At 32.3% G+C, this 10,612-nt stretch overlaps 1 pseudogene; it reads right to left on the bottom strand.

The window, feature by feature from the left end:
- Nucleotides 1–164: 164 nt before the first annotated feature.
- On the bottom strand, nt 165–9,483 carry LOC140443502 (uncharacterized; annotated as a pseudogene).
- Nucleotides 9,484–10,612: the final 1,129 nt, after the last annotated feature.

The following is a 10,612-nucleotide window of genomic DNA, read 5'->3' as shown; positions in this document are numbered from 1 at the left end:
CAAGTCTGGCCATTTCTTCAATGGTATTATGAAGTTTTCCAGCCTGATACATTGTCTTCACATTCCAGGTACATATTTTGATAATCAACTCTGAGTTTTCAGAGAGACTTTCCCAGTTCTGTCACAGGGGTTTCTCTGGTTTACGACCTGAGAGTCCCTGTGATCTAGAGGTGAATCACCTCATCTGCCGAATCTTGCATTCCGTATTCCATGATTAGTAGCTGTTTCCACTTTAGGTGTGTTTGCCATGATAGCTCTACTAGAAATGTCATGAGGGACCTTTGATGCAGTGGTTTCTCGTTGCCTTCTGCATTCTGATGCTGTTGACCACTTTCTTGATTCTTCCGCCTTCGAGACCAATTTCTCAATCTCAGGATAAGTACCCTTCCACTTACAAACTCAATCGCCCGAAGCCGTTGGCCAGTAAATGGGGGTTTGCTTATCGAGGTAAATACTTGGACGTCAGAGCCTCGTTGGTTATTTGAATAGGAAAGGCTATATGAGATTACAACGTATATATATATATATATATATATATATATATATATATATATATATATATATATATATATATACCGTTTTTAGGCGGCACACGCCCTTCCGGTAGGGATCTATGGAGGAGTATCACCAAGCCGCAAGCCCTTATCTCTTGCCGTACTGCTCCACCATAGGCCGATCAGATACCAGCATATTCTAGACTAAGCCGCAGATTCATTTAGAATTTTAAACTGCTGCGTTAGCCTTTTTGTTTTCCGTACACCGAGCTGGGGATTGAACTGACATCTCTCGCAGTGAAGCGAAGGAGAAGCCAGCCGCCCAGCCCGCTTGGCTATCCGATCGACTACAACGTATGTATTAAAAATAAAATCGTTCTGTAGCATCTACTTGTTTCCTAAAATTTGTTTGTTGTTTTTTGCCTGATTCATCAAAACTTTTAAAATTCGTTCAAAATTATGTATAGAAACGGTTATCATATCTGCGAAAGTCTGGGTACAATTTATGAAATTCTCCTTGTTGCTTGCGACAAAGATAATTTCATTATTGACTTTTTCATAAGTTTTGTTCTTTCCTGGACCGTAAATGGGATAAGTATCACCTTTTTCTTTAAGGTGAAACCCTTATCTTGCCACAAACGATTATTTTCGATCCACAACTTTGCTTGCAAGAGAAAATTCGCGCAGAAAATTGATTTGCAATAGATAAAAATGTTTGCCCCTTTTATCGTCTTGTACATATATAGTTTTTAATAAGTGATGAAAATTTGGTACGTACATTCCAGCACTGATGCTGTAGTTACTTTTGTTAATTTAATCTTGTAAACAACGTGAGCAACGTTTTAGTTAGTTTCCAGCAGCACGAATAAAAAGGGAGCGAAGATTACTTATTTTAATTTACTAGTTTGTTATGTTAGTGCGAGTTTTTTAACAATCGACATATTCCCTCAAAATAAACCACGACTGCGCCACTTTAAACAAATTAATAAAGCTGTAAATATGCCACAGGTAGAACCGACGTCGTATGAAACTTTATGAAATTTCCTGCTATGAGCGATTAATACCACCTTTTTTAAATTAAAAGTCATATTTTAACGCTATGTATACACATAATTAAATTCAAGTAGGAAATTGGATTAACCAGGGAAAATGTATCAAGCTTTTACCTCGGGCTTTTCACCGTCACGAAATACAAATAAAAATGTTCTAGCTACGATTCATATTAGCGAAAATGTTTAATTTTGGTTAGGCGATGAGATAAATTAATTTTTAGCTAAGATTTTTTAATAACAAGTTTGTTTTGCTTTTGCTTTAAACCTGGTAAGTAAAGTACAACATCACTAATTAAAAGATATTTTAAAAATGTTAAATATAAAATCCAATGTTTCATAAAGAGAATTTTAAATCAAATTGTCTGTCTGCTTAACTGTGATTTGTGACAATCCATATTCAATGTTTTTAAATACTATTTTACTGAAAAAGCGACTTTTTATCAAATATAATATCAGTAGCCGCAAATGAAGCACCAGCCGTATTTGGACTTTATTGCGGCTGATTAGTATGTATCTAGTAGCTAAAATTCTTGCACAGTTGTATCAGAAAATGATAAGGAATTGCATAGATTATTCGTTCTCACCGAAATGCACTGGGTGTTCTAGAGATTATGTTTCGCAGGTTATGTTTTTAAGTATTTTACAGTTTTTGGATACTAAGAATCTCTATTTTAAAGAAATGTTGATCAAATGAAAACCCGACATTGTTTATTTAACAGTTTTGTTTACCAAATTCAATGAGGTTAACTTTGAGTTAGAAGTGAAGGGTCCCATGCATAAACCGGTCATGTCAAATAAAGCAAAATGTTCAGGAGAAGTAAAAAACATTTTGAGCGAAAACTATGAAATCCTGATAAATTTTGTATTTTCTAAAATTTGAAGATCATCTTGTTAACACTATTTTTTTTTTAAATAATAAGTTGTAAGTTAAAAAACAAAAAAGTTATGGGTGAAAAATAATTGGACTTGACTGGCTTATGCAAAGTATTCATCTTTTTTTGTGGGAAAAAATAAAACAAAATAGAATTTCATATTCAAAAAATTATTTTCTAGCAATTTATTAAATGAAATAAATAAGAACATAGTTTCAACTAAATGTTAGTGCAGAGTTGATATATTTTTCTTTATTCACTGTCACTGAATTCTGATACCTACCGAAGTTTCCTTATTGTCTGGTGAGACGTTCTGATGGTAATTTCGGATTGCTTCATAAAACCACTGATCACACTGTGGCACATAATTTGTTGCCAAAGACATAACATGCTCGAATTTGTTCTTTTTTAGCTTTCTCATTTCAGTGTTCAACTTATGGTCATGGTTTGGTAAGGTCAGGGGCTGCAAGTTCCTCTTATCTCTTATTTAAAAAGTATTGAATACAGTAAAGTAAGGTTTCGCTACATTTAAAGGTCATTTCACTATCTAATTTTTCATATCGCATGACACGATATTTTGAGATGGTAAATTGGTTGTTGGGTCTGCGTAGCGCAAGCGGTAGGATGCTTGACTCGCAAGCCGGTGGTCCGGGGTTCGAATCCCACCGCCGGCAAGAACATCTAGACATTTTAAAAATGTCTATAGGCCCCAGGTCGACTCAGCCTGAATAAAAATGAGTACCTTGGGTAAAAACAGGGGTAATAATAGACGGTTGAAGCGTAGCACTGGCCATGTTACCTTCCTTGTATACCGTAGGCCCTAGATATAGCAGACTACCCTGCTATACTCCCAAAGCCGCGACAGCGGTATAAAACGGGAGACTATTATTATAAATTGGTTGTTCTTCCGTGAAGGATTTTTCACAAAAAATTGTTGAAAATGGGTCTTAAAGTTCAGAAACATATCTTGAGTCACATTAATAACTTGAAACTTTTTGTTACTATTTTCAATAATTTTTGAGTATTCTTGGGGTAAATATATCTTGTCATGTTTCCGTTTTTGTCTTTCTATGGCTCCAAAGCTTCTGTCACAGGGAAGGAAACTATGTCCGGGTTCAGGGTATCTGTGCACTATCACTCTAAGCTTCTCAGTAATTACCAAAATGGTATAAAAACTGTACCAGTACAAAATTTTTGTTTTGGGACGAACAGTTATCAGAAAATATGTAAATAGTGGTTACGTCTTGATTAATATGATTATTTAAAAAATGATGTAGTATATTAGCTACATCGTTTTGTCCTTTTGCAGCTATTGTCTCATCATAAACATAAAAATAACTTTTTCCAGTACTTCCCACATGAATACAAAAATTGTATACCCAAAGTTGAATTTTGTAGAAAACTTCACTACTCGAACTGGAACACTGGAAGTGGCAAATTTTGTTGAAAATGGAATGTTAAAACTTCTACTTGTAAATCATTCTTAGCTAAATCTGTTTTTTCTTTCATGTCTTGATAAAAAGTTTCAGCTTTTGTAATATGTAGTTTTTTCTCTGTTTCCAATGCTCTTTTTTGGTCATCATTATCGGCGGCATTAATTTAATTTTGTAACTTATCACACTTCTGACAAGTATCTGACTTTGGTTTACCGAAGGATATTTTGAAGTTTTCTGTAAAAAATTTTCTATAATATTCATACTTTACAATCGGTTTCATATTTTCATTTTGTAGAAGTATAGTTCATCCCAAACCCTTCTTTCAGTGCGTCATAGTTGATCGAATTCTCTCTAACACATTAAGCTAGAAGTGACAGAAAAAAACGTGAATCTGTGATTATTATACATAGAACCATGATACTATGACTAACAAGATAGGATCTTCCCGTAGCACAAAATCGGTCGTGTTCGCGCATGCCGTCATTGGAGACCAGAATTTGAATTCTTGTTAAAGTTAAATGGGATTTTTATGCAATCTATGATAAAATTATTCAATTAGCAAAATAATAATATTAAATAAAGGTTTAATAATTACAGTAATCGTACACAAAAGGATATCTCCAAACTATTTATTAAAAATTATTTCTTGACACATACAAAAAATTGACATTACGAACGTGCAAGTCTCCAATTACGTCACGACTTATGCGCAATATCTTATCTTCTTAATCATGGTATCATGCATAGAACTTAGAAAATGATTTATGGTAAAGCTAATTCTACTTACGGATGTATAATTGGTTGGAGTTTAGAATACGCTAAATAGATATCCAATCAACGATGCTCATAAATATAATTTGACTCAGATTGTCACGATCGTGACAGTACTTTCACAATGTCAACTGATAAAATGATAATTATCATTCCAGGTTAGTATTATTAGAGATTTTACAGTGAAAATTTTGTATTTATTGTCATAAAAATATTTTAAATATACCGAAATATATCGAGAAAGAACAAAGACTAATATTAAAATTATTAATCAATTAGAAAAAGAGAGGTTACGATCCTACAACTGTCAAATTTAACTAAAATGTCATGCAATAATTCTCGACATTCTTAAAATCCTGTATGACGTCAAAATTAGTGACGCACTGAAAGAAGGGTTTGGGACAGACTGTAATTGTTCAGGTTCGTATTGTTCTAAGTACATGTGATGCATTTTTGCAATATTTAAAAGAGGCCAGAGGTAATAATGCTGCAAGTTATCTTTCAAACTGTAATGCGATTTGTATCTTGGGTAACTAAGTATATGCTGACGTATCTTATCATCAGTGCCGACCGGTACTTTATTAGGTCTTATTACGTGTTTTCCTCTGCCATCCACAGGAGGAGTTCCATGTCCCATATGTAAGTAATTCTGTAAACGTTCAAGTCTTGCTTTCGAAATACCATGTAATGAAAGAAATACCTTTTTGCAAATTTTCCGTGTCGCCCCATGGCAGCGAACCTGGAACAATAAAACATTTTAAATACTTGGTAAAAGCTTAAGCTCAAACAATTTATATTTCATATTTCAACCAGTAATATTACCTTGTAAGTAAATGATGATTTCTTTTTCATTCCTTGGCCAGAACGTGGTCTTACTCGTTTAACTTCTAATTTGTCAATATTTCCATATAAATAAGCATCTTGGAGATGTTTTGTTCTCATGGTACAAAAATCGCGAAATATTTTGGTAAAGTTTTCATGCCCAATTTCTTCAAAATACTTCAGCTTACAGCTTACAGTTGCAGTTAGTACCAATATGTTTTCCGGGTTTATATACACCAGCAATGGTCAAATAAGGCTCACCCTTAACTCGTTTATTTTTTCGTATGTTTCTTTTCCATGATGCTGTACGTAAAAGTCGCTTTTTTTCTTTTTGTGTCGTATTATTAGACATTTCAGGAACATCTGACGTATTAGGGATGGCTTCAGGTTCTTTATTTTCTCCATCAGAGCTAAAGGAATCATCGGATGAAGTATAGTTTGTAAGGGACTGAATTTTGTGGTTATGTTTATTTTTAATTGGCACATAATCTTCGTCACTGGATGTATGGGTGCCTTCAAAAGGATCACTGATAGTTTCTGTATCAGAAGACATTATTTTTAACTTTAAAATTATTAATAAACACTGTGATTTACTCAAAATAACAATACCTTGAGGCCAACAACAATAACCAATGAATGATAACTAGACTTCGGCAAATATGCAAATAAAAATGTAGAAAATATGCGCATAAATAAATAAAAAAATCGTAAAATAGTAACAATTTTATTTAAAAAAAAAAGTGTACATAACTAAATATTTCCTACTATTCATTAAGATTTACATTTATTTTAAGTAACTACATCATTTTTAAGTATGAATAAACTTATTTAGAATTATGGTAACAATAAATGACCAAGTGGTGTTCAAAATTTTCTAACAAAAACTTCTAATTGTTTCCGAAATATTTCCAGCTAGAACACTGACTACTTCAGAAAGAATATGGTAACCTTTATTTTTTTCCATAGTAGCTTCAAATTTTTTTAAAATATCTTTTCCAATATTACCTCTAACGTTCCGACAACATGACGCAAATTCTTTTATTAATGCTGTACTTTCGAACAATGACAGTTTTGGTGATTCTAACTGAGTAATTGTTTTTTGAACAAAACTAAAATTTGATTTTATAAATGAAAGTTCTTGTTGAAGCAAGTTACTCTGAAAAGTTTGTTTAGAATCCAAAAGAGATTGGGAACTTTCATCTGTTAACGTATCAATTATGTTCTTTATTTTAACAAAATGATCTGCATAAAAATTAGCTGCTTCTAACCATGTTCCCCATCGCGTTAAAATAGGTTGTGGTGAAAGAGGAATGTTAGGTAGCATTTCTTTATAAAGTTGAATTCTTATAGGAGATTTAAGAAATACTTTTTTGACACTGGATATCATGGTATTTACAAGAGGAAACTTTTTTCGTATTTCCTCTGCAACTCTGTTTAATCCATGCGCTACACAAGTAACATGTATTAAATCTGGGAAAAATATTTTTAAATTTTGTCCTGCTTTCACCATATAAGGAGCAGCATCCGATAAAATAAGCAGTAATTTATTAGAAGGAATAGTTGTCGGAAGAAAAAAAGTTGCTAATGTTTCTTGTATAAAACGCGAAATTGTTAAAGCATTTGTTTTCTCAAGTTGCTGGCATGAAACAAGATGAGATTTTGGTAAGGTATTTTCTTTAAGAACACCAATCAATAAATGAGCAATATACTTTCCTGAGGAATCAGTGGTTTCGTCTACAGATATGTAAAAATAATTATCTGCAATTTCTTCCTTAATATTAATTAACACCAACGAGTATAGCCCGTTCACATTATTTCTTCTTAGAGACCGATCACTTGGAACATTAAGTTTGCAATATTTTTTTAGAAACGAACTAAAATTTACATTTGCTAATTTTGTAAGCGGTATGTTTGCAGACACTAATGCGCGACACAAGTCTTCATTAAAAGTTTCTTGCTCATCTAATTTTTTTGAAGTAGATTGGAAACATTTAGCCATTGAAGTTTGATGTTTTCCTCCTATTTTTCCTTTTTTTGCAATGTGTGAAGCAGTTCTCACATGTTGGTCTATCTGAAATTTCTTCTCACATGCTATCTATAAATAAAAATAAAAACCTTTATTTTAACGCAACCTTTAAAATATAAAAATATACAAGGTGTTTTTGGTTAATCAAATAACTGGTTTGGAAAAAAAACACTCGCTAAGTGTTTTAAATGCAGTATTAATCCACAAATTAGTGTTTGTTACTAACCATTAGTACATCATATAACTTATTTTAAAATTCAACAAAAGTTTTTTTTTTGTTAATTCAATTACAATAAAAATAATTGTGTTTTAGAATAGCTGACTTCATAAAAAAAAGTAAAGGTGAAAAATTTTTCTAAATACACACCATTGTATTGTACCATGGACAATTTTTTCTCACTAAAGGAAGCTATTTTTCATTTAAAAACAACCTACGAGTACTAAATTTCAAGTAAATACGTTTATTGGTTTTAAAGTTATTGTTGTTATTAACTAAAAGAATTTAATTTTTTTTAATTTTAACACCCTGTATCTCGAAAAGTAAATAAGTTTGACCCCTCATTAACTATATCGTTTTGTTCAATTTTTCGAGAAGTATCTACAGTCAAACGTTGTAAGTGTCATTTGGAAACACCCTGTATGTATGAAATATTAGATATTTAATAGAAAATATTAGATACTTACAATTTTGCCACAGACTGAACAGTAGATTTTTCCCATATCCATAGACAGCTCTTTATAAGGTTTAATCCAAGTTGAAGCACTGGTTGTTTTAGGCATTATAAAATCACAATCTTCCTTTTTGTTACGCACAACGAGTGTTTACGCTTTGAATATCAAAACAAAAATGATTTACAAATCTGAGCATCAAATTAGAAATGTTTAGGTACCTAATTCAATAAACTGGGAGATTTTGGAAAATCCCTAAATTAGGAACAAAACTATTAGCCGTTTACCTGCTGTTAAGATACAATAAATTGTAGATATATTTGGGGATTAGATCATAAAATGCAAATGAGCGAACCCTTAGCGATTATCCAATAACTAAATGCCTCAGTGACCGAGACTTTCTAAGAATGTTGAGGGCTACTTAAATTGATCTTCTTTGAAATTGTAAATGTTTTGTACCTGTAGAGATTACGTACTTAGATCATTTCTTGATTAAAATGACTACAAAATTTCATACAAGAATTGAAATAAATTGGTATGTTTAAAAATTTTCAAATACAGTATAAAAATCTGAACTTTTATGCACTTTATGCAAACTTTTATACAAATATGCCAAAATATGAAATATTTGCATAAAATATGCACAATATGCAAAATATGCAATATGCATATTTGTCGAAGTCTACTTATCACACTTCTGACAAATATCTAACTTTGGTTTACCGAAGGATATTTTAAAGTTTTTTGTAAAAAATTTTCTATAATATTCATACTTTACAATCGGTTTCATATTTTTATTTTGTAGAAGTAATTGTTCAGGTTCGTATTGTTCTAAGTACATGTGATGCATTTTTGCAATATTTAAAAGTGGCGAGAGGTAATAGTGCTGCAAGTTATCTTTCAAACTGTAATGCGATTTGTATCTTGGGTAACTAAGTATATGCTGACGTATCTTATCATCAGTGCCGACCGGTACTTTATTAGGTCTTATTACGTGTTTTCCTCTGCCATCCACAGGAGGAGTTCCATGTCCCATATGTAAGTAATTCTGTAAACGTTCAAGTCTTGCTTTCGAAATACCATGTAATGAAAGAAATGCCTTTTTGCAAATTTTCCGTGTCGCCCCATGGCAGCGAACCTGGAACAATAAAACATTTTAAATACTTGGTAAAAGCTTAAGCTCAAACAATTTATATTTTATATTTCAACCAGTAATATTACCTTGTAAGTAAATGATGATTTGTTTTTCATTCCTTGGCCAGAACGTGGTCTTACTCGTTTAACTTCTAATTTGTCAATATTTCCATATAAATAAGCATCTTGGAGATGGTGTGTTCTCATGGTACAAAAATCGCGAAATATTTTGGTAAAGTTTTCATGCCCAATTTCTTCAAAATACTTTAGCTTACAGTTGCAGTTAGTACCAATATGTTTTCCGGGTTTATATACACCAGCAATGGTCAAATAAGGCTCACCCTTAACTCGTTTATTTTTTCGTATGTTTCTTTTCCATGATGCTGTACGTAAAAGTCGCTTTTTTCCTTTTTGTGTCGTATTATTAGACATTTCAGGAACATCTGACGTATTAGGGATGGCTTCAGGTTATTTATTTTCTCCATCAGAGCTAAAGGAATCATCGGATGAAGTATAGTTTGTAAGGGACTGAATATTGTGGTTATGTTTATTTTTAATTGGCACATAATCTTCGTCACTGGATGTATGGGTGCCTTCAAAAGGATCAATGACACTTTCTGTATCAGAAGCCATTATTTTTAACTCTAAAATTATTAATAAACACTGTGAATTACTCAAAATAACAACACCTTGAGGCCAACAACAATAACCAATGAATGATAACCTATTTGACTGAGGACTAAGAGCACTGTGCATTAACCGGTCAAGTCCTGGACCACCGGTTTATACAAAGTATCAAAATGCAGGCAACACATTATACGCTCTAGTATTGATATTTTTAATCCTATCGAGCTGCTTTATGCACTGGAAGTGGACTTGCCCGGTTTATGCATTGGACCCTTCAATTACAATATTTGAAATAAGTTGCCTACGGAGTAAAAAGGTTTGGGAAACACTTATCTACATCCATTAGTTGATCTCCTAAATTTATTTACTTTTAATAAAAATTATAAATAAGTCAATTAGCAACTATAATCTCGAGTAATAAAATGTTTTTGTAAGAAAGAAGACCATTTAGCAGTCGTCTTTCTTCTCTTGTTCTCTATAAAGTAAATACTAAATATCTATGTCGACTTAAATTGAGTGATAAATGTGAATAGCTCGCTAATAAATCCTGATTTAATCCCGACTTCTCTTGCCAGATTCAAAATATGGCAACTCGCGAACTATGACATGCAACGATATTTGTTTTGTGTTTGTTGAACAAAGTGCAGTGTAGTAGAATTTGTCTTTAGTACACGAATCACATCGATTGGTACACACATGACAGCGATCT

Source organism: Diabrotica undecimpunctata, chromosome 6 (assembly GCF_040954645.1).
Source record: "Diabrotica undecimpunctata isolate CICGRU chromosome 6, icDiaUnde3, whole genome shotgun sequence".
NCBI classification, from domain to species: Eukaryota; Metazoa; Arthropoda; class Insecta; order Coleoptera; family Chrysomelidae; genus Diabrotica; species Diabrotica undecimpunctata.
Note: the sequence above shows the minus strand (reverse complement) of the source record. Positions and strands in the feature narration are given on the sequence as shown.